The sequence below is a fragment of the Protopterus annectens genome, chromosome 4.part0 (genome assembly GCF_019279795.1).
Source record: "Protopterus annectens isolate FY-2018-M chromosome 4.part0, PAN1.0, whole genome shotgun sequence".
Taxonomy (NCBI): Eukaryota; Metazoa; Chordata; order Ceratodontiformes; family Protopteridae; genus Protopterus; species Protopterus annectens.
The window spans coordinates 923,944,469-923,969,775 of NC_056733.1; the positions used below are offsets into that span (position 1 = coordinate 923,944,469).

Consider the following 25,307-nt stretch of genomic DNA (forward strand, 5'->3'; position numbering starts at 1 on the left):
TGGACGACAGGTGCATTCAGGGCCACTGGAGCCCAGATGTGCCCCCCAGGCATAGTCTGATTCATCTGTGGTTAAGGTTTGCGCGGCATGGGGTTGTGTAAATGGAAGTCCCTTGTGGTTGCATGCTGCTGCCCACCAAAGGGACTTCCATTTACAGAACCCCACGCCAGCCAGACCCTAACCACAGACGCATCAGACTGTGCCTGGGGGGCACATCTGGACGACAAGGTGCATTCAGGGCCACTGGAGCCCAAGCCAAATTCATCTGCACATCAACTAAAAAGAGATGCTAGCTGACAGCTTTCAGATCCCTACTCTCACGAGGACCCCTGCTAATAAAAACTAACAACACCATAGTTATGTGGCACATCAACAAGCAGGGGGGTGTCCCACTCTTATCCATTCTGCAGGCTAGCCATGACCCTGTAGAACATGGCTTTAGCCATGCATATTCGTCTGCAAGCTCAATTCCTGCCAGACAAACAAAACTCTCTGGCAGACGACTTATGCAGAAATCTCCTAGACCCACAGAGTGGCAATTAGACCTCATCACCTTCTTCCTTTTAACCCAGAAATTGGGGACCTTGATGTTGGATCTATTTGCCTCCCCCTACAATCACCAGCTCAGCAAATTCTGCACCAGGACACCTCACAGCAGGACCCGGAAAGTGGATGCCCTTTTCTTCCAGTGGGCAAACCTCTCAATCTATGCATTTCCCCCTCTGCCAAGATAAGACAGGAAGGACCAAGGGCAGTCTTGATTCCCCCAGACTGGCCATGCCAGCACTGGTACCACCATAGCACCTACCCCAGATCCCAACCCTCCTCACTCAGCAGGAGGGACAGATCTCGCATCCGCAATTGCAAACCCTGAACCTTGCAGCCTGGCTTATTCTTTGAATTGTCCTCCAGTGGCCAGCCTAAGTAAGCAGGTGCTGGACGTCATTCTTGAAGCCAAAAGACCCAGTACAAGGAAATCCTCTGCTAAGTGGATAAGTGGAAAAGGTATTGCTCTTGGATTCACTCTAAAGGAGCAGACACAGCACTGCCGTCCTTGCCTCTCATCCTGGAGTACCTAGCAAACCTACTCCACAGAGGCCTATCCTTCTCTTCCATTAAGATCCATGCCTCTGCCATCTGTGCTCATTACAACACTGAGCCACCTCTCTTCTCTCACCCTCTCATCAAACAGTTCCTGAGAGGGGCTAACAACTTAAGGCCACCAAGGAGAGCCCCCCACCCCTGCTTGGGACCTTAACTTTGTGCTGGAAAAGCTCACACTTACCCCCCATTGAGCCTGCAACATCAACAGAGTTAAAATTCCTCTGTTGGAAAACAGCCTTGCTTCTGGCCATCACTTCAGCTAGAAGGGTGTCTGAGCTACAAGCACTTATGGCTGTGAAACCCTTCATTATTTTTCATGCTGACAGGGTCCCTCTGGACTAACCCTACTTTTATGCCTAAAGTGGTGTCCAGTGTGACTCTCAACCAATCTGTCCATTTGCCAACCTTTTTCCCTAATCCTCAAAATAAAGGGGAAAGGATCCTGCACTTTCTAGACATGCACAGACAGCTCCAATTCTACATTGATAGGACTAAGCCCTTCAGGAAATCTGACCAGTTACTAGTCAGCTTTGCACCAGGGGCAGAGGGCAAGACCATATCAAAACAAATCATCTCCAAATGGATAGCACACTGTATCCATTTCTGTTATAAACACCATGGAAAACTGCCCCCTTTGGAGGTCAGAACGCATTCCACTAGGGTAACTTCAACCTCTACAGCATTCCTCACTGGAGTCCCTATCAGGGACATTCTGGAAGCTGCTGCCTGGAGTTCTGTTCACACCTTCACCAAGCATTACCATCTGCCTATCTTTGCCATATCCAGGGTGGGTTTTGCAACAGCAGTCCTGCAGGGCATACTAGCCAGCCCCAACACTTCCTGACTGCCTCCACACATTCTTCAGCTTTGGGAATCAACCCAAGTGTGATGACTGCAACAGTGAAACATGAAGAACATAGTACAGTTGTGTACAGTTACCATAAATGTAGATGTTCAAGTGTATTCACTGTTGCAGTCCTGGATGTTCATCGTGTTTCACTGTTGCAGTCATTACACTTGGGTTATCCTGCTGGCAGGTTACCCGCAGTCGGCCTGAATTCCAAAGTCCTGGTCCGGCATCGGTTGCTGTCGCCTCTTCCCTGACGTCAGTGCGCCAGGGGTATAAAAGATGCAGCTGACGCCATTTTCTTCAGTCTTTCTTGCCGCTTGGTGCCCGAAGCAAAAGCAGTTCGCAAGTGCCGGTCGGCCGACTCCTGAGATTTTCAAAACCGAATTTCAGATCCGAATTCTTCATTAAAGGTAAGTACCTCGTTGGGAAAACTTTTTTTTCTTGCTCCAGACTGATGTCAGAAAAAGTTAACAATTGTATTTCTTGTGGGAAGCTTATACCTCATAAGGATGTTTATTCTTACTGTATTCCTTGCCTAGGTCCTGACCACGACTAGCTAGCTGTTGGTTTTGTGCTAGGTTTAACCAACACACTATTAAGCGTCAGTATGATTTTGCCTTTCATTACTTTGGCCGTTGGCCGAAGATTTAATTATATAATGCCGTCGGAACAGCCGACAACCTGAATTTATAAAAAGCGCAAGGAAAAGGACAGGCATCCAAGGTCCAAAACAGATGACGAGGCCTCCGCTAGGCCAGTTGCTGGTTCGACAGTTCTCAGTGAGGTGCTTTCGCAGCCCCTGGCGCCCGCTACCTCAGAGCCACAGGCCGCTTCCGACTCCCACATGGAGCAGACTTAGGCCTGTGGATACTCAAGGTATTGGACACTCAGAAACTGTTCCCTCAGATGGGTCCGGAGCCGCTGAGCAGGCATCGGCTTCTGAGGGTGTTTTCAGACCTACAGTTATATGTAAAGCCAACCTCGGCTTCAAAGGCAAAGATTAAAGCAGCTCTAAAGACAAAGAAACAAGTACAGCATTCTCCTGCAGAGACTTCCATGCCTAAAAAACAGATGCTTAAAATGGCCGAAGACCTAATTAGATCAGGGGTTCCCATTCCCATCCTAATAAGAGGCCTAGGCAAGAGACAGAATATGAATCTTCAGATCAGGTTTCCATTTCCTCTGACTCCTCTTCTGAACAGGGATACTCCCTTCCTCCCTATGAGGATTCTTATGCTGAAGAGTCTGTTCCTTCAGCCTCTCCTCCTGAGGATTATTCTTTTGGGGAAGCCCTTCATACCATGAGGGAGCACTTTCAGTGGGAGAGCCAAATTACTCAGAATCTAAGAAAAGACTCCGACTTTCTTTTGCTACCTCAGCATAGAAATCTTGCTATTCCACCTGTTCTAGACATAGAAGATGATGTATTCTCAGAGTCCAGCCTGTCTCCTGACTCTTTACCCCCTGCCAGACAGATACTACAGGGTTCCAGATTCCCACAAAAAACCCTGCTGCTGACCCAGAAACTATCTCAGGGTCCCAGAGGGGTCAAGGCTTCCACTGCGAAAAACCCTGTCCCCTCTAATAGGGATTCTAGGGCACTGGACAGATGGGGTGAAAAGTTTACACTTCTGCTACCTTGGCTGTAAGGGCTTTAAATTGTCAGTTTCATATGCTTAAATATCAGCAATATTTAATGTCACTGCTAAAACAGAAAATGTTGACAAATTCTGACTGTCAATATAACAAGGAAATGCAGGATTTATTGCATGCAGCTGAACAAGTGGGAAAGCATACTTTGCAATGTGGTTTTGATTCACTGGAGGCCTCTTGCAGGGCCGCTGTTACAGGTACTGTCATTAGAAGGCATGCTTGATTAAAGGAACAAAATCTGCCTGATCATGTTAAAGCAAAATTATTGGATGCTCCTTTACAGCATGAAACTTTGTTTGGTGTTAAGGCAGAAGAGGTGTTGAAGAAAATGGAGGATAAAGCGAATACTATGCAGACAGTTAAGGATTTCTTACAGGTGCAACCACCCAGATTTAGCAGGAACCAGCCTTCAAAGAATTGGTCCTTTCCAGTGTCAGGCCACAAAGAAGGCAGATACAGATGCCCTAGCGGTAGATCCCAGCCCCAAGGCTCATACAGGCCTAAACAATGGGGCGCTTCTACCTCCAAAAGCAGAGAAGATAAATCACAGCCGTACAGAAAACAGTCCCAATGACTTTCCTCTGCCAATACCGAGCACTTATCTTTTGACAGCCCCCTTAGGGGGAAACTAGCACTTTTCACAAAATCGGCATATAATCACCCAGGACAAATGGGTCTTGAATATAGTGTCCCAGGGCTACAGGTTCCACTTTCACATCCTGCCAAAGGCAAAAGGTATGCCAGACCTGCCACAAAATCAATGGGCAGAGGCACAAAAGCAAGTTGCATCCCTCGTGGACATGAGGGCCATTCAGCGAGTACCACAGCAAGAGCAAGGACAAGGATTTTACTCAAGACTATTCCTGGTACCCAGAAAGGACAAAGCCTGGAGACCAATACTGGACCTGTCTATTCTAAACACTTTACTGGACGTTCCAAAATTCAAAATGTTGACTCTGCAGCAGCTTCTACCCATGCTGGGCAAGAAGGCTTGGCTTGTAACTTTGGACCTAAGAGGCATACCTGCATGTCCCAATCAGGCAATCTTGCAGACGATACCACAGATTCATAGCTGGCTCAATGCACTGCCCTTTGGCTTATCTACTGTGCCCAGGGTCTTCACAAAATGCCTGGCATCAGTAATTGCTTTCTGCAGACAAAGGGGAATTCAAATATACCCTTACTTGGACGATTGCCTTATTCAAGCAGAGAACAGACATTCTACTGAGGCATCTGGCGTTTGTAAAAAGATTACCAATTTGCCTGGGGTACATGGTAAACGAAAAGAAATCAAAACTAGTCCCCTCTCAAGAGATAATATTCCTGGGTGCAAGCTTAAATACAACTAGCCAGATGGCTTCTCACGCCAGACAAAGGCAACTGACTTCTTACTTCGAAATGTTGGCAACAAAGACCCAGTTATCTGCAAGAAAAATTCTGCAGGCTTTGGGCTTCATGGCATCCTGCATTCTGTTAATTCCATATGCAAGACTGCATATGAGGAAACTACAATGGTATCTAAAAAGTGTTTGGACTCAACATTGCCACAGCCTGGAAACATTAATTACCCTCATTCCCTGCCTGCAACAGGAGTTTCGATGGTGGGCACAGGCCTGTCACCACAACAAGGGACAGCCATTCACTCTACCCACGGCCAGGCCGACACTAACAACAGATGCATCAGATTATGCCTGGAGGGCCCACATGGCAGGAAGATGTATTCAGGGACATGGCCCACAAGCCAAATGCATCTTCATATCAATCAAAAAGTGATGCTGGCTGTTCAGAATGCCCTGACAGCCTTCAAGGATCTACTTCATCCAGGACAACTGCTGGTAAAGACGGACAGTACTACAGTCATGTGGTACATAAGCAGGGAGGCACACATTCCTACCCCCTCTGCAGACAAGCCATGACGTTGTGGAGCACAGCATTGACTTCTCAAGTACACCTGCAAGCACAATTCCTGCCAGGAAAGGCAAATACTCTGGCAGACGAACTAAGCAGAAATCTCAAGGATCCTCACGAGTGGAAACTAGATCCACAAATCTTCAGCATGATAACAAGGAAATGGGGATGCCCAGACATAGATCTATTTGCCTCCCCGCACAACTGCCAACTACAGAGATTCTGCACAAGGAATTATCACAAACAAGCATGGAAAGTGGATGCCCTGTCATTCAGCTGTAAAACCCTCACAGTATATGCCTTTCCTCCACTGCCACTCCTCCCCAAGGTACTCCTAAAGGTCAGACAAGAGAAGCCAAAAATTATACTGATTGCCCCAGACTGGCCATGCCAGCACTGGTACCCAATCCTAAAGAGCTTGTCTCAAGGCCCAGCCTGGACATTACCTCAAATTCCTCATTTGCTGACCCAACAAAACAATCAGATCCTGCACAGCCAACTCAGAACCCTAAATTTGGCTGCATGGCTGATAATGTAACCATTCAGAACACACCTCTCTCTAAAGCAGTTATGGGTGTTATTTTGGAGGCCAGGAGACCCAGCACCAGAAAATCTTATACAGAAAAATGGAAGAGATTCTGTGCTTGGAACCAGGCACAAGGAATGGACAAGCTTGTACCAAATATTCCTCAGATTTTACAATACCTAACTGAGATGCTGGACAAAGGCCTATCCTTATCAATTAAGATCCATGCCTCTGCCATTTCAGCTCATTACAATCCACCTATTTTTTCACATCCACTGCTAAGGCAGTACCTCAGAGAGGCCAAAAACATAAGACCTCCAAGGAGAGCTCCAACACCTGCATGGGACTTCAATTTTGTTTTGGAAAAACTCACACTGCCTCCTTTTGAGCCAAGCAATACAGCTGAGATAAAATACTTATGGAAAACAGCTCTGCTCCTAGCAATAGCAAGAGGAGTCTCAGAGTTACAGGCACTAGTGGCTGTGGAACCTTTTATTATTTTCCATCCGGACAGGGTTTCTCTAAGGACAAACCCAACATTTATGCCTAAGGTAGTGTCCAGTGTGGCTCTTAACCAAACCATTCATTTGTCTACCTTTTATCCAAACCCACAGAATAAGGGGGAGAGACTTCTGCATTCTTTGGACATACACCAACAGCTACCCTTCTACTTGGACAAAACTAAAGCTTTCAGAAAGACTCAGCAACTCTTAGTGGCATATGCTGCAGGATCGCAAGGAAAAGCTATTTCAAAGCAAACTGTTTCAAAATGGATAGGCCACTGCATTCGTTTCTGCTATTCACAACATGGCAAATCAGTGTCTAAGGGCATTAGGCCACATTCAACCAGAGCAGCAGCCTTCCTCAGAGGAGTAACAACCAAGGACATTTTGGAGGCTGCAACTTGGACTTCAGTGCACACTTTTACAAAGCACTACCACTTACCTCTTTACTCTAAATCCAGAGCAGGCTTCACCACTGCAGTTCTGCAGGGCCTCATAGCCACTCTTAATTCTATCTAGACCCAGCCACCCAACCTCAGCTTTGGGATTCAACCCAAGTGTAATGACTGCAACAGTGAAACACGATGAACATAGTGCAATTGTGTACCTACCATGAATGTAGATGTTCGAGTGTATTCACTATTGCAGTCCAGGTTACCCTCCCTCAATCCCCCTTTCATTGCTGAGGCTTATCTGTACTTCTCTTTTCTATACAACCTATGTGGTGTATTGGCTTGTAGATGAAGGTAATGTTTATGTTAGTGCATGCTTTTTTATGAGCAGAATTTTTAGCCTACCCTTTTGGGGGCACCTGACATCTGGGGCAAGAAAAACTGAAGAAAATGGCGTTGGCTGCTTCTTTTATACCCCTGGTGCACTGACGTCAAGGAAGAGGCGACAGCAACCGACGCCGGACCAGGACTTTGGAATTCAGGCCGACTGCGGGTAGCCTGCCAGCAGGATAACCCAAGTGTAATGACTGCAACAGTGAATACACTCGAACATCTACATTTATGGTAGGTACACAACTGTACTGTTCCCACCTTCCAGCCCCTTGTCTCGCTCTCTCCTTCTCTATCTCTATTACTCACCCCTTACAGGGCTGTTGGTATTTACTTTTTGCTGGTGGTGTTTTTTCCACCATAACTTAGCTCCTGACATTTGGGGCAAGAAAAACTGATGTAATGGTGTTTGCTGCCTATTTATATACCTCTGATGACCTAACATCAGTCCTGAAGTGCAACCGATGCAGAAATACAAAGTCTCTGGTATTCGGGCTGACTAAGGGCTACCTGCTGGCAGATAACCCAAGTGTGATGACTGCAACAATGAATACACTTGAACATCTACATTTATGGTTAGTGTACACAACTGTACTTTTCCATCCAAAGTAATGATCTTGCTGTTTTTGAATTTTGTTGTGGTCTTTTCTCCCATGAAATACACCAACCAACCATATTGGAGCATCTTTTGGGAACTTGCATGTATTTGGGCCACATGGTCCCTATTTAGTAGGGGGCAAAAGAAAGAATTAGTGGATTAATTTTCTCTGTGAAAGCCTTTAAATGAAAGTAAATGGAAAGTCAGCTCAAGGTTATATTAAAGAAGTGGAGATGTGTGAAAAGGATGGTAGTAATGTGACCTTAAATTCCAAATCCCATAAGGTCAACCCCCACACAATACAATAGTCCTAGTTAGAGGTGACTCCATAGTGAGTCATATCAATGCACCACTCATCAGGCTGTGCAAGGAGAGGGAGAAGGTCATGGTCAGTTGCTTATCAGGTGCCAGGATTCACCACATTGCACTTACACACAGGTTCCTGCATTACAAGTACACATATGATGCAGTCATAGTGCTTGTGGATGTAAGCTTAAGACACATTGCCCTGGACCCAGGACCATATGAAGAGGGACATGCTTGAGCTCTGAGAATGCCTTGGGCAGGTATGAACCCAGCTTTAAGTATTCTACATTCTCCAAAAATATTACCTCAGTACCAGTAAAAGATTGACTTAAAAAAAATTGGCTTAGCTTCCAGTATAATTTAATAGGTGTACAATACACTCATGCCAGGGAGGAGATTGTAGTAAGTCCTAACTTCTTTGCCAGGGACAGTCTGCAGCTTATCTCCCAAGGCATCTGTATTTGGTTAAATCCTTGTCTACCCCCCCCATAGTGCCTTTTTTAGTGACATCAGTCATCTAAAGTTTCCAGCATAACAAAACGGAATCCAGACAACATGAAGGTATTGCTGCTGAATGCTAAGATTGTAAACAAAAATCACTCCACACTACAGGCATTTGTTCTGTAGGAAGATGTTGATTTATGCAAATCATGAAGACCTGCTTCAAGACAGATGAGAGTACTCTGTCATTGCAGGGTTTCATAGTCTTCCACTCCTTCATAGCCACTACTTTTAATGAAGACATTACAGCAGAGATGTTGCCATATTCTTAAAAATTCATCCCCAGACTCAACAAACAGGATAATGACCTGGAAATCCTTCATATTCAACTTACTATTAACAAAACCCACTTATCAAAGCTAACTGTAGAACCCCCTGTCTGTCCCCTTCAGGCCATACCTCCTACCTTACTAGTATGGAATCCCTCTGCATTAAGCCAAGCACCATTTTCCTAGGCAATATCAGCTACCTCTTCATCATATCAGACACTTGTACATACTCAAACATGTATGGCCAGAAATATCTGAGACCAGTTAGTATGCAACCCAAACAAGGGTGATAAAATCAAAGACTTCGTCCTTACCAATGTGGGACAGCTTTGCTCCCCAAGAGGGTTTCTCTTATAAGCAAAGTGAAACCCTCTAGGCTAAGAGTTCAACACCGAATATCAGTGAAGTGATAACAATAACCCCCACTTACTGCAGAGAGACAGAGAGATCACAATATTCAGTGAAGCAAATAAACAGAAAAATAAAATGCAGTACTAATTTTAACAGTATTCAATGAAACAAACAGAAAAATAAAATGCAGTACTGCCTTTTAACACTGCAGGTTTGTACTTGTCTCCGTTTGTAATACAGTTGATGTAAGTATATAGCAGCTAACTAAACAGCTCAATATATTCAGCTATTCAGCAGAAATAAATTCACAGATACTGGCCAAGGCCCTTGCCACCACTATAGTGCCTTTTTTAGGCGGTGTTCCAAAGACCAAATTACCACTGTAGCAGCTACAAACAAATGCAATCTGAGGGTTATGCTGCTCAACGCTAGAAGTCTACATCTTAAAATGCACTCGCTCGAAGCACTCTTTAAAATGGAGAACATCGACATTTGTGCTGCAACAGAGACCTGGTTCAAGGCAGCAGAAGGCACCCCTGCACTGCCAGGCTTTAACTCATTCCACACCTTTCTGCCCCAGAACTTGGACTGAAGCTCCAAAGGCGGTGGTATTTCCATATTTATAAAGGATGCACACACCTCCAGACTGATAGCTCAACATAAAGCATCAGAGGTACTTCAGGTGCAGCTAACATTGGGTAAGACAGCTATTCAGGTCGTAGCCTGTTATAGGTCCCCAACCATGTCCCAAGACACTCACTCCACATTCCTAAGCACCCTGGAGAATATTAGGGTCCAACCTAACACACTCATACTGGGCGACTTCAACTACCCCTCCATTAACTGAGAAAACTACTCTTGTAGCAGTAACTTGCCCGACTTTTCCTGGAATTCAATAATTCCACTGCCCTGGACCAGCTCATTCTTACCCGCACTAGAGGTATCAACATCCTTGACCTGGTCATTACTAACTTGGGCGACCATTGCTCTACACCAATAGTCATCTCCTCCCTGGTTGGATCTGACCACAAACTAATTACCTTAGAAATCCACCCCACCCCCCCGGCATAGGCAATCGGAATGAAAAACTTCTCCAAAGCCAACTTTGGGCTCCTAAGAACAGAGGTGGCTAACTTCATGGCACCCATGCAAATGGAGAATAGTTGCATGAATGCTGAATCATACACCAGTACACTGTACGAACACGTAAACAAATGCATGGATCTTGCCATACCCAATAGAACCAAGATGCTCTCCTCCAAAAAAAGGAAGTCAATCTGGTGGTCCCCAGCCATAAACAAACTCCTACAACAGAAGGAGGAAACTGGTGAGGAATAAGATGGAAGTCCCAAGACTGGAAAAACTCCCTTATCGACCTCAACAAAAAGTTGAGATCCCTCATCAAATCCTCTAAAGCTAGCTATGAATACAGAACTGCAGCAGATAGTAAAGACAACCACAAGGCCTTCTATAGTTAAGTAAAGAACTTCCACAGCAATAACCAGTTTTGCTCTGAGCTACTGCACAATGGTACCTCCTATACCGAGCCAACAGATATTGCCAATATACTGTCCGACAGATTCAGTGATAACTTTACCCCCCCAAAAGGACCAGTCACAATACCAGTAGATTGCCAGGCACCCAGTATTACTGCTACATAGGTTAAAACAACACTGACCAAGGCCAAGAATACAGCTTCTATGGGACCTGACAATATCCCTGGCTGTGTTCTACATGAACTACAGAGTGAACTGGCACCTCACCTGTGTGCTCTGTTCAATCACAGCCTCACCTCAGGCTTTGTCCCTACCTTAAAGCACACTGCTATAGTCATCCCTCTCCACAAAGGAGGAGCGACTACCCATTAGCCTGACAAGTCTGATATGCAAAGCTATGGAACGCATCATCATGGACCTAATAAACATGGATATAGGGAATCTCCAAACTCTGAATCCCACACAGTTTAGTTTTGTGAAGGGTAGGTCATGCCTGCTCAACTTGGTCGACTTCTTTGAGTCTGTCGCCAGAGCTGTGGATTAAGGCAAGGTGGGTCATACAGCCTACCTTGATCTGGCCAAGGCCTTTCGTACCATTCTCTACTCAGGAATCATAGAAAAACTCACTAAGCTAGGCATCAACCCCTATATCACTAGGTGGGTTGCAAATTGGCTCACAGGTAGAACCCACCATGTGAAAGTAGCTGACTCCAAGTCAGACTGCCGACCAGTTACTAGTGGATTCCCACAGGGATCGGTCCTGGGTCCTCTCCTGTTTGGTATCTACTTTGCAGAAGTCCAGGCCAACATGAAGGGACTCTGGCTGACTACGTTTGCAGACAATTGCAAGTTGAGAGCCATTATTAACTCCCCAATTGATGTCGACCGCATATAGAAAGGCCTCACTGAGACTAACGACTGGTGTCAGAACCATGGCCTTAAGCTCAATGCCAAAAAAATGCGTCATCAGCTTTGGGAAAAACCCAGTTCCCATGAAGTACCACATCGATGGTAGTTCACTGAACACAGAAGGCTTTATAAGAGATCTGGAAACACAGGTTGACAGCAACCTCTCTTTTGACCACCACACTGCCACTGTGGTCAGAAAGTCTTTCTGTGTGGTACATCTCATTGCTAAGGGTTTTGCATCCAGGAAGAAAGAGGTCATTGTTTCTCTCTAATTTTCCCTCATTAGGCCAATCATCAAGTACAATGCCTCATTTGGCATATACCTCACTAGACACCTACAGCTACTGGAGAGGCTGCAAAAGTACCTCACAGAGGATTCTAGGCCTTAAACACTTGTCCTATATAGACAGACTCAAAAAACTCCAACTATTCTCTGTCTCATATGGCCTACTAAGAGGCGATCTCTGCTTGACTAACAAAGCCATGTCTGACCCAGCTCTTTTAGAAATGCTACATCTAAAGAGATCCCAATCCCTCCCCACCACACGCTCCGGAGACCTCAACCTCATTACCACAATCAACAGAATGTGCTCGAGGGACAGGTTCATAACCCAGCAAGACTGCCCATGCTATGGAATAGACTTCCATACATGTCAAACAGACCACCTCACTGGCCCTCTATAAGAGAAATCTTGATGAGTGGATGGGAAATAGAAAATTCACCCCAGGGATCACTCCAGTGGCTCTTCTCGATAGAGGCACTGGAAATTAAGGTCAGGTGGCACAATGCCAGGGTAATCCTATGGGCTAGGCTCCAGGGTCATTAGCCTAGTACACACCTATGAACCTATCAGTTGTTACTTCATCCATGATCAAATCAGACCACAAATTTGTCACTTTTTGCTTCAGTCTTATAATGAATGTATCTTCCAGTACTTCATTTCAGAGATTATACTAAACCTACTAAACCGAGTAACCTGACCAAATTTAAAATATCCCTCAAACCTGATAATCCCACTGTGGAGGTGGAAACCTCTGATGCATAATTCTATGCACACACAAATAGCTGCATAGATTAATATCCCCCCCCCCCCGAAGTAAATAAAATGCAAAGTTACAGTAAACCTCTATGGTGGAACCCTATTATAAACACTGTATGAAAGCTCTGAAGGGCTTGGTGCTGAAACCTGCCTTTTTAGTCTGCTCATCTTGAGCTGCTTTATGGTTTGAGTACATGGAAGATGGCCTGAAACTTTGGAAGCTAGATGGTTGTTATATTCTTGTCGGGATGTAATTAATATGAAGAACATAGTACAGTTTTTTAAGTAAACTTATAATAAAGGCAGATTCTCAAATTATCACTGCTACACTAGTTGCTTCCTCCTTCATCACCATTGTTTTTATGCCAAGTTTGGATATTTGGTTCCTTGCAATGTCCTCTCAGGGCTCAGCCTTCCTTTCTTAGCATGAAATCTCTGATGGGCTTGGCTCCCAAACCTTGCTTTTTAGTCAGCTCAAGTTTTGGTAAGTTTACTTATATAGCTGTACTTTTCTGACTTCTCAGCAGCTGATCACCCTTCCCACCTTCTTTGGTTTCTTCCAGCTATGGAGATCTCTTATTTTTAACGGCTATGCAGACAGACCAAGTAACCAAGTTATTGACAATATTTAAAACTTCTGTTCTTGTAATAAGTTGAAGTGCAGCACATTCAGAGATTCCTTGCTAAAGAGGGGTCTTTTTCTTGCACAACTCAATTTAGCTGTGCAAACGCTTTCTAAGTAACACATGGATTAGCAGTTAATTTTTAAGAGGACATAATTTTTCCCATTTCAGGGTAGTCAAATGAAATAAAGTAGAACTAAAGCTAAAAAAAGATGCAGTACATGTTTGATTCTCTGAAAAAAATGAGATGATGCGGTAGCTGTAGCCTTAACGGTAACAGAATACCTATATCAGGTAAGATTATGTAACCCTTTTAAGAAGAGGATAGTTGGGCCTATAAGAGCCCTCAACCTCTTCCCCCTGAATCAGACACTTGTATTAAAAAAATAACGTTGGTACTGTCACAATTGAAGGCTCTGTATCGCACTGAAATTAACTGGAAGAAATCTTTATTTTTTAATTACCCAGATCTGTGCTGAACTGTCTCAGTTTCTCTTTTATGGGCCAAGTCTTCTTGTACCTTTGAGTAAAAGTCAGCACACAAGATCTGATGAAGGTGTTTTATGTATTAGCAGCATACAGTAGAGGTAGATGTGAACAATATCCAAATCGAGTTTTATTGTCTCAAATAACGGTGCTGATAAAATGAAATAGAATTATAAAAAAAAAAAAGAAAAATGAAAACTACTTGAGAGTGCCAGAAACGAGTAGTGAAACGTCTTTAGTGTACCAAAAACTCTTTAGCGCTTTTGTCAACAGAACTAACGTCTTCATAAATTAATACCATTTTAAAAACACATTTTATGTATTGTATAAAAATCAAGAACCAATAAAATTTAACATTCCGCCAACTGTGTTGATAGATACAACAGTGTTAACCCTTGATATGTAAAAAAAACATACTACTAGTCTACTATCACTAAGAAGACATTTAAGATTGATGGTCTCATTCAATCCTGGCAGTTTGTCCACCCCTAATCTTATTTGCCACTAAATCTGTTTTTTTCCCCATCTAAAATTTATAGGAATATGTTCAAGTACTTCAAACAGAAACCTTTTAAATTGGTTACAGTTAGTGGTATGTCTGTAAAGAGCCTTGCTAGTGTTTTTTAGTTTTGATGTCATATACATGCTCCTGTTTTCTGGTACTTAAACTCCTAGTACTCATACCAATCTAATATCTTGTGCAACCTGAGCCTAATTCAATGTAAACTAGCCCTTTGGTTTGACAAGTGAACCTCCCTGGTATAGAAATGGTGTACTTAAATGTTCAAACATCATGTGTGGTCCTTCATATATAAAATGACAGACCATACACAAATTACACTTAAAAGTACAAAAAAGATTTTTTGTCAGTAGAAGGGGTAGAAACTTTAACATGGTCATGTTGTAAAAGTTGTTTAATGTTACAACTTTTCATATAAACAAAGGAAGAAGGATGACTGCCTATAATCTGTACTAGATCGCTGCTTCCTTCTGTGATTTTCCAGTTGTTGGAAATATGTCTAATGTCAGTGCTGCCAGTGGACATCTGTACTGAACGTCTTGGTACAAGTGGCAAGTCTTGCAGGTGGTCATGCTGTTTAAAACTTTTTATAGGTTCATAGGTTGGTACTAAGCTATTGGCCCTAGGGCCTATACAAGCCAAGCCATAACAATTCCCTGGCTATTTCATCCCACAGTATTTACTTCCCTGGACCCCTGTCTAGCAGGGCAACTGACGTGATCCCTGGGGTGAATTTCCTATCTCCCATCCAATCATCAAGGTTCCTTTTGAAGATGGCCAAAGAGGCACTCTGCTTTACATGTATGAGCAAGTCTATTCCACAGTCTGGGGAGTCTCTGGGCCAGGAACCTATCCCTCCAGCATGTTTTGTTCATTGTGATGACAAGGTTTAGATCCCTGGACAGTGTGTCTCTGACTGACTGGGATTTCTTTAAGTGTAGCATGTCCAGCAGCTCTGGGTTTGACATGGCCTTGTATGTTAAGCAGAGACAGCCTCCAAGTAAATGATATGCCACCGAGTATAGGTGGAGTTTTTTTCAGACGGTCAGCATAGGGCATCTGCTTTAGGCCTGTGATTCTTTTAGTGAGGTATTTCTGCGGCCTTTCCAGTTGTTGCAGATGTCTTGAGAGGTACATACCAAATGGGGCGTTGTATTCTCTAATGGGTCTAATGAAGGATGAGTACAGTGGGACAATAACCTCCTTTTTTCTGGATGAAAAGCCCTTAGTGATGAGGTGTGCCACATACAAGGATTTCCTGACTGTTGTGGCGATGTGGTTATCGAAGGTGAGACCACTGTCCACCTGTGTCCCTAAGTCTCTTATCACACTTTTGGTGTTTAGTGTACTGCCAACTATGTGGTAATTCATGGGTACATGTTTTTTCCCAAAGGGGGATAACTATGCACTTTTACTAAACTGGGTCCATAATTGTCCCACGTTTTAGAAAAGATTTCCTGAACACTATTATTTAAAAATACTGCATCATATCCTCTCTAAAAATAAAGATGTAATGTATTTAATTTCTTCAATAAAATCTTTGTTGTCACTCGTCATCCTGAAGGCCCTGATAAATTGACCTCTAGGAATATTATTTTTGATGAATTAAAAAAATATTTCCAACAACTGGAAAATCATAGAAGGAAGCAGTGATCTAGTACAGATTATAGGCAGTCATCCGTCTTCCCTCGTTTATAAGAAAAGTTGCAACGTTAAACAACTGTTACAATATGACCATGTTACAGTTTCTACCCCTTCTACTGACAAAAAAATCTTTCAGTAACTTTAAATGTAATTTGTGTACGGTCTGTCATTTTATATATGAAGAACCATACATGCTGTAGAACATTTAAAGTACACTATTCCAATATCAGGGAGATTTACTTGTCAAACCAAAGGGGTAGTTTACACATTGCATTATGCTCAGGCTGCACAGGATATTCCATTGGTATGAGTACTAGGAGTTTAAATACCAGAATACAGGAGCATGTATACAACATCAAAACTAAAAAAAAAAAAAAACTAATAATGTTCTTTACAGACATACCACTAACTGTAACCAACATAAAAGGTTTTTGTCTGCAGTACTTGAACATATTCTTATGAATTTTAGATGGGATAATTACAGAAACCTGATTTAAAAAACTGAGACATAGTGGCAGATAAGATTAGGGGTGGACAAACTGCCAAGATTGAATGAGATCGTCAACATTAAATGTTTCCTTAGTGATTTGATTGTAGTCTAGCAGTATGAGTTTTATATATCAAGGGTTAACACTGTTGTATCTAACAACACAGCTGACTGAATGTTAAATGTTCTTGATTTTTATACCACAGTGTGTTTGTAAAATGGGTTTTGTTTCAGAGGATTTCAGTTCTATTGACAAAACCGTAGAGTTTTTCGGTATGCTAAAGATGTTTCACTAATTATTTCTTCTGACACTATCAAGTGGTTTTGTTTTTGAGTTTATTTCACTACTAGTCAGAATTGTTTCAGGTTTGATTTACTCACAGATTGAATTATAATGTCCATAGTATCTCCACTCATACTGTCCATAAGTTCTGTACATAGAATTATTCCTTTGGCACTCTATCTTGAGTGTCAGTACCGAACCTTTGTGGACTGCAGTGGTATCTGTGTATCAGTCCGAATTAACTTACTGACTTCTGTGTCTGAAGTCTCTCTCCTAGTAATATCCAAACTCTGTAAATTTTCTACAATTCTGTACACCTCTTTAACCTTGATTCTCAAGCCTTATACCATCTAAACAAGATCTGTTTGTTACGCAGTGTACTTCACAATGTGTTACCACACTTTATTCTTATTGGTATTCTTGACTGAAGGTTATTCATTTGTATCTTTCACTAAAAAAAATCCTTTCTATTAAAATTGCATTCACTGAAACTGAATGTAAAATGTATTGTATCTAACAAACTATATTTAACTGAAATCTGGTCTTCATAGGTACTATTACCTTGAAAAATTGACAGTCTAGTAGAATACGAGTCCATACATATTTTCATACATAAAAGAAGTCTGTAACTCCCAATTCTTTTCTCCCAAAATCAGTTTTAGAAGGGATAAAGCAAAATTTTGAGACAAAATCTGAGATGTCCCTGTAAATGAAGGACAGTTGAGAGGCATTTAAGAACACTTGTCAATGGGGTCAGGTGTCATTTGCCGGAAAGTATGACTGGGGCCAGCAATTCCCCAGTTGAGCAGACAGTTTAGTGGAACAACTACTGAAGAAACTGTGAAGGGCAATTGCAGTCACAGTTTGTTAGATAGTACGCTGCAGCTTGGCCTCTGAGAGTGGTAGCTCCCCTCATAAACTCTCTGACATATTTAATGTTCTGAAAAACCAAAAAAGGTGCAGAAGCAGTGAAAACACCAACTAATAAAATGTCCACTTCTGGAGCCAATATACTAGTACCCAGAGAACTTTTATTGTTAAAAACACAATAGTTGTTAAATCCACAATAGTCCGTGAAGCGCTTTCATCAAATGACCATCAGAACTAGAAAAATCCTAATTACTTCTCATTTTATACAAGTTGATTAAAAATCAAATCATCAAGTAAAAAACAATTAGAAAACAATTTGTTAAAATTTACTAAAAGTAAAACTGTGGGGTGAACACTGATGTATAACCTTAGAAAAATACAATCTATGAAAAACTATCTGTAAAGAGCACACAAAAGCATTGTTTAAAAATATAAAAAATACATTACAGTTTTGTAGCCCTAAACCTTAATTCAGGTTTGATACTAATGGCATCATTGATGCCTGGAAATTCTATAGCAATTCAGCTTAAGTTGCCACCTAGTTTCAGCCCTTAATAATTTATTCGTCCAATCCCCCCCTCTGAAATCCATGATAACTACCTCTAGGATACCAAATCTAAAACAATGGGAAGGGTTAGCACTAACATGTTTAAACAGGGCGTTTTTTTCATCTTTTGAAAATGTCAGCTGCCAGGAGATTTTTAAAACTTTGCAACCCCATAAATACAAGAAACATAATCTTTCCTTGGCTGAGAAGAAGTTACTTTTTGATCTCAGGGACAACCAGAATATTAGATTTATGAAACCAGACAAGGGTGGGGGTATGGTTATTATAAATACAGAAGATTATAATAATAAAATAACCTGTATGTTAAATGATACCACTAAATATGAGGTGGCATCTAGGAATGAAATTCACCTTTGTTATAGAAAAATGTAATTTTTATTGGAAGATTCCCTTTATCAAGGGGTTATTAATGAAGAAGTTTACAACTTTCTTCATGTAGAATAACCTGTTATTCCCATTGCATTTGGAATCCATAAAACACACAAGGATGTAAAAGACCCACCCTACTGACTTATAATTTCTGGTCATAATAGTATTACCTATCCTTTAGGTATTTTCATTGATCGAATGGTTCGACGGGCTTTGGTTTCTATCAAACATATTCTCATTGATTCATGGAACTTTTTAAGAAAAGTGAAAGATGATTTATTCAGTGATGAGGTTTATTTTTCTACTGTCGATGTTGTCGACCTTTTTACCTCTATCCCCCATGATATTGGTTTGGAATTTTTTAATAATGTATTAGTGAGTAAAACCAATTTAAGTGGAAACATGATCAACGTTATTCTAGAACTAAGAGAGATTGTGTTGAAAAATATCTTTTTCACTTTTGGGGGGGAATTTTATAGACAGGTAAAAGGTGTAGCAATGGGCAATAGTTGTGCCCCTATCTTTGCAAATCTTATGTATCAATGGGAAAACCAATATATTTTCAACTCATGTTTTAAGAGTGACTGGTGTTTATACCTAAGGTTTTTAGATGATTTATTTATTTTGTGGAAAGATGGTAGGACTTTCCAACCATTCCTTGAGTATATTAACAAAAGTTGTGAATATTTTAAATTTACTGGTAATGGTAATAACAGGCAGATTAATTTCCTGGATGTCAAACTGATTAAAGATTTTGGTGGTAACAAGTTTCAATCTAGGGTATTCAGGAAACCCACCTTTTCTAATGATTATCTGGAATTTTCTAGCAACCACCCCCCCTATACTAAAAGAAATATAGTTAAGGGGCAGATGGTTAGAGTAGTTAGGATGTGTTCTAACTTCACCTTTGTGGAAGAAGAAATTAGGCTAGTTATGGAATTGTTCCTTGGTAGGGGTTACCCCTTAGATTTTTTAACAAAAATTAGAGATCACGTTATGGGTGAATGGAATGCTAGATATAAACCTTTATTAGGAGCAAATGAAGAAGTGTTAGTTAAGATCATAACGAGCCCAAGGATTTTTCTCAAGCTATGGTTTTAACATCTAGCGAAGTGAAAAAGATTATTAAAAACAACTGGGCTATGTTAAAGGGAAATAGGGATGTATGGACAGTTCTTGGTCCCGAACCCTTATTTACCTATAGAGTTAACTGTAACTTGAAAACAATTTTGGAAAATAAACTTCCTAAAAAGGACAACAAAAAGAATGTTGCCATCAAATGTGGGGCTTGTGACTATTGTAGTTATATACATGAAACACCCAAGGTAAAGTTGGGTCCAACACTGTTATAGCATTTCCAAAAAAGATGAAAAAAAACGACCTGTTTAAACATGTTAGTGTTTAACCCTTCCCATTGTTTTAGATTTGGTATCCTAGAGATAGTTAACATGGATTTCAGAGGGGGGCTACAAAACTGTAATGTATTTTATATATTTTTTAAACAATGCTTTCATGTGCTTTTTACAGATAAGTTTTCATAGATTGTATTTTTCTAAGGTTATATATCAGTGTTCACACCACGCTTTTACTTTAAATAGTAAATTTTAACAAATTGTTTAAGTGCTTTTTAATTGATGATTTGATTTTTAATCAACTTGTATAAAATGAGAAGTAATTAAGATTTTTCTAGTTCTGATGAAGTCATTTGACGAAAGCGCTTGAATGACTATTGTGGATTTAACAAATATTGTGTTTTTAACAATAAAAGTTCTCTGGGTACTAGTATATTGGCTCCAGAAGTGGATATTTAATGTTCTGGTTATGTGATCATACCCTGAAAATGAGTCTGTACAGAAATTAAAATGTAACAAAAGATGTAGAAGTGCCCTAAATTAGTTCCTTTTGGTGGTCACTTAATACCTTTGTATGCATTCACCCTAATAACCAAGGGATGCTGTGCAATATGCTTTCAGGAACAGCATTCGAAACAGAAAAGCAAGTTTATAACTAAGAAACTTACCCACTCTGAACAGTGTGTGTGTGTGTGTGTGTGTGTGTGTGTGTGTGTGTGTGTGTGTGTGTGTGTGTGTTTTGGTACAGAGGTGTGTTGTTTAGAACCTTAAAACAGTAACACAGTACAAATAAACACCCAAGTGAGCAAACCAGTTTGACATATAAGCAGCAGTCTTTTCTTTAAGTGCTATTCACCAAAATCTAACTGAAGTATTTGCCCCACCCACAACACCATTAAAGTTTTACACAAATTTATAGTACAGTTGCATCTCCCAGTACCAATTTTGATCACTACTACCTTCTGTTGTTATATCAGCATAATTAAATCTAACAAAAGTATGGTGACTCGCTTTATGTAGTTTCTGTAACCAAACTGGAGCTGTTTATCCCTGGATCTTGGACAAGAGTCGGCCATAAACGTTTTCCAAAGGAAATTTAAAATCTGGTCCAAGTTCAAAAAAATGATCGTTCTTTCTCAAAGAAAAGACAGCAATATTGCCATCCGTACAGAATTAGAAACTTCCAAATTAATCTTCAATTTCTCTGAAAAGCTATTCATCCTTTAATAAAGTGGACACATTCTAGTTAAACTGAGCTAATCTGTACCAGTCTTACCTGCTGAGCTAATCTGTACCAGTCTTACCTGCTGAGCTAATCTGGACCAGTCTTACCTGCTGAGCTAATCTGGACCAGTCTTACCTGCTGAGCTAATCTGGACCAGTCTTACCTGCTGAGCTAATCTGTACCAGTCTTACCTGCTGAGCTAATCTGTACCAGTCTTACCTGCTGAGCTAATCTGTACCAGTCTTACCTGCTGAGCTAATCTGTACCAGTCTTACCTGCTGAGCTAATCTGTACCAGTCTTACCTGCTGAGCTAATCTGTACCAGTCTTACCTGCTGAGCTAATCTGTACCAGTCTTACCTGCTGAGCTAATCTGTACCAGTCTTACCTGCTGAGCTAATCTGTACCAGTCTTACCTGCTGAGCTAATCTGTACCAGTCTTACTTCCTTCTACTTCAGTACAGCCTCTACACTATTTCTATTCCCTCTTTAAATCAGCCCTGTCCTACTGTCAGTAGCCATATCCTTGTAGTTTATTTTCCTAACGCTAAGCCTTCCATGTTGTCTTGTACTTATGTCATTTATTTTTATCATTTCTCCTTAAATTTGTCTTAATCCAACAACTGTAGTCTAAAGGTTGTTTCACTTTGTAGAATTGTATGTATTATACTATCTGTATAACTCTGTTTAATCAAGTGACTGCATGTATTATTTTTTTGCATCTATGCCTTGCAATTTTTACTTGCATAAGCTTGTAAACTCGGTATTTGTAACTGCTTTGAATATTTTAGGGAGCTTCTCTCTCTCTCCAGAACTTGTCTGAAAAAAGTTATAGCCCAGTAGGATTATCCTAGATGTCCTTCTGTTCGTATGCTGCAGTGTTCATAACATGAGAGAGTCTGCCTCTGGCTGACTCGTACATCAAACCAGTATACCAAAGTCTAAATGGTACTGTAAGGTATGTGCGATGCCTCACATCAGTTAGTGTACATCAGCCATAAAGAGACATTGAGTATAAAGCAGATGTCAGCACGTACCTACCTCAGAATTTTTCTGCCACCCGTCCGATTGCCAGCTCCGGTCATCGCTCGCCAGATAAGTCACATTTGTGCTTCAGGTAAGTACCCCATTGGGTTTTTTCTTTATTCCTTTCAGCTACTGTGTGTTTTTTCTAGTGAGTACATGTCAGCTAGGAAGGGCAAGTGTCAGTGTAGAAGGCAGATTCCACATAAAGACTCACACAAGCTTTGCTTGTTTTGTCTAGGCCCAAATCACGATCACACCACCTGTGATAGCTGTAAGGCCTTTGTTCCAAAGACCTTCCATAGCTGTCTCTCGTCCCTTAGGCTATACTTGGAAAATCAGTGCCTTAAGCGCTAGCTCATGACATGGATCTGACATCAGGCCTTTCAGAAGAGCCGCAACTCAAGAAGGCCAAGAAGCATCGGCCCTATCCTACTGCTGGTACCTGTATTTCAGGCATCCCTCCAGAGGCCGATGAAGGCCCAGGGGCCACTTCAGAATCTGAAGAGCCTCCTTTGATGGGTACCATTGCAGAAGCTGTCAAGGAATCTGCAGGCACATCCCAGAGGGATTCGCAGGCATCCGATTCAGGCACTGGAGGGAACCAAGGCTGGTTATCTCTGAAGGCCCATGTCATTCAGATTGTTGTACACAAAGATGTTCCTATGGATGTCATGGAATGCTGCCCAACATCAGGCCCATCAACTTTTCACTGTTTGGCTCCAGAGGCTCCAAAGAAGAAGAAACTAAAAACTAAACATGTTTCTCCGGTTCCTCAGGACCAGCCACCCAGTCTGACTCCTGACTGGCAGGCCTTTACCCAAGTCCTCTTTAATGTCTTTATTGTTCTCCGCCAGACCTCAGTCCCTTCTATTTCTTCACCAGCCCCTTCTCCTTCTATCCCAATGAAGAGACCTTCTGAGGATGTCTCTACTGAGGAGGAGGATTCATCAGGGGATGAGTCTGGCTTACTCTACTCAAATTGCTTCTCCTCTAGGGTATGCCTTCCCAGAGGAGGAATCTAATAGGTTTATAGGTGTGTACTAGGCTAATGGCCCTGGAGCCTTTCAAGCCTAGCCCATAGGAGTAGCCTGGGATCGTGCCACCTGACCTTAGTTCCCAGTGCCTCTGAGTAGGGTGATCGCCGAAGTGAATTTTCTATTTCCCATCCACTCATCAAGATTTCTCTTGAAGAGGGCCAGTGAGGTGCTTTGCTTGACATGTATGGGAAGATTATTCCGTAGCATGGGCAGTCTCTGTGTTATGAACCTGTCTGTTCAGCATGTTCTGTTGATTGTTGTAATGAGGGTGAGGTCTCTGGAGTGTGCGGTGCGTAGGGATTGGGATTTCTTTAGATGTAGCATTTCTAACAGAGCTGGGTCAGACATGGCTTTATAAGTCAAGCAGAGATCACCTCTAAGTAGGCGATATGAGACATAGAATAGTTGGAGTTTTTTTTTTAGTCTGTCCATATAGGACAAGTGTTTAATGCCTGGGATCCTCTTTGCGAGGTACTTTTGTGACCTCTCCAGTTGTTGCAGATGTCTATTGAGGTGCATGCCAAATTGGGCATTGTATGCGATGATTGGCCTGATGGAGGAGTAGAGGGGGACAATGACCTCTTTCTTCCTGGATGCAAAACCCTTATTAATGAGACGTGTGACATAGAAGGATTTTCTGACCACAGTGGCAATGTGGTGGTCAAAAGAGAGGTTGCTGTCAACCTGTGTTCCCAGATCTCTTATAACACCTTCTGTGTTCAGTGGACTACCATCAATGTGGTATTTCGTGGGAACCACGTTTTTCCCAAAGGGGATAACACATTTTTTGGCATTGAGCTTAAGGCCATGGTTCTGACACCAGTTGGTCTCAGTGAGGCCTTTTCTGTAGGATGCTTAAACATCACTTGGAGAGTTAATGATAGCTCCCAACTTGCAATAGTCTCCGAACTTTCTCAGCCAGAGACCCTTCATGTTGGCCTGGACGTCAGAGAAAGTAGATACCAAGCAGGAGATGACCCAGGACTGAACCCTGGAGGATTTTACTCATGACTGATTGGTAGTATGACTTGGAGTCAGCTACATTCACACTGTGGGTTCTATCTGTGAGCCAGTTTGCAACCCACCTAGTGATATAGGGGTTGATGCCTAGCTTAATGAGTTTTTCTATGATTCCTGAGTGGGGAATGGTATCAAAGGCCTTGGCCAGATCAAGGTAGGCTGTATGTACCACCTTGCCTCCATCTTTAATATTATGGATTCCCCTGGGGAGGAAATTTCCTTTTGGGAGACCATCTTGAAGATGAGGGACTTCTTTGTGGGATTGCTGCCAGGTCTGTGTGATACAGAAGAGGTACTATGACCTCCTTCAGATGGAATCCTCTAACCCATCAGCTATCCCTTCTGTCCTGCCAGCATTCTTGGATGCCTTCATTGCAGCCCAGATTCCCAGCCTGCAGCTCCCAAGTGCCCAGACAAATTTTATAATGTAAAATACCACAAAGATTTTATTATGTACCTGAGGATGCCAAATTCCTCTTTAAGGCACCCTTTGCTGATCCAGCTGCTATTTTAGTGGCAGCAGAAAAGGCTTCCGAGCTTTTGCCTTCCACCTCTCTGCTACCCTGTGATGAGGAGAGTAAGGTCATGGAAAGACTGGGGGAAAAGTGTATACGTCTGCAACTTTGGTCTTCAGGGCAATGAACTATCAGATGCACATGGCTAAATATTCCCTGGCTCTGTTTGCAGGTGCAGTGAAACTCCTGTTAGAGCTCCCGGATTCAGCAACCAAAGCCAAGCTCTCTACCATTCTTAATTCCTCCTCCTAGGTTACCAGGCACTCCAAGTGCAGTCATGATGCTGTGGAGGCTTCAGGTAGGGCTGCACCTACAGGGTCAGTCCTGAGAAGGTATTCATGGCTTAGATTACAACCTTTGCCGGATTATGTCAACGCTAAGTTTATGGATGACCCTCTAGACAACAAAGCCTTATTTGGCAGTGCAGCTGCAGGGCGCTTTAAAACTCTTCAGGAAAAGGGGAAGGAACTCTAAGACTTGAAACACA

General features: G+C 42.1%; 1 pseudogene; it reads right to left on the reverse strand.

Moving 5' to 3' along the window:
• LOC122800370 overlaps positions 1-22,307 on the reverse strand; it is a 45,201-nt pseudogene extending 22,894 nt beyond the window's left edge.
• Between the last annotated feature and the right edge of the window lie 3,000 nt (positions 22,308-25,307).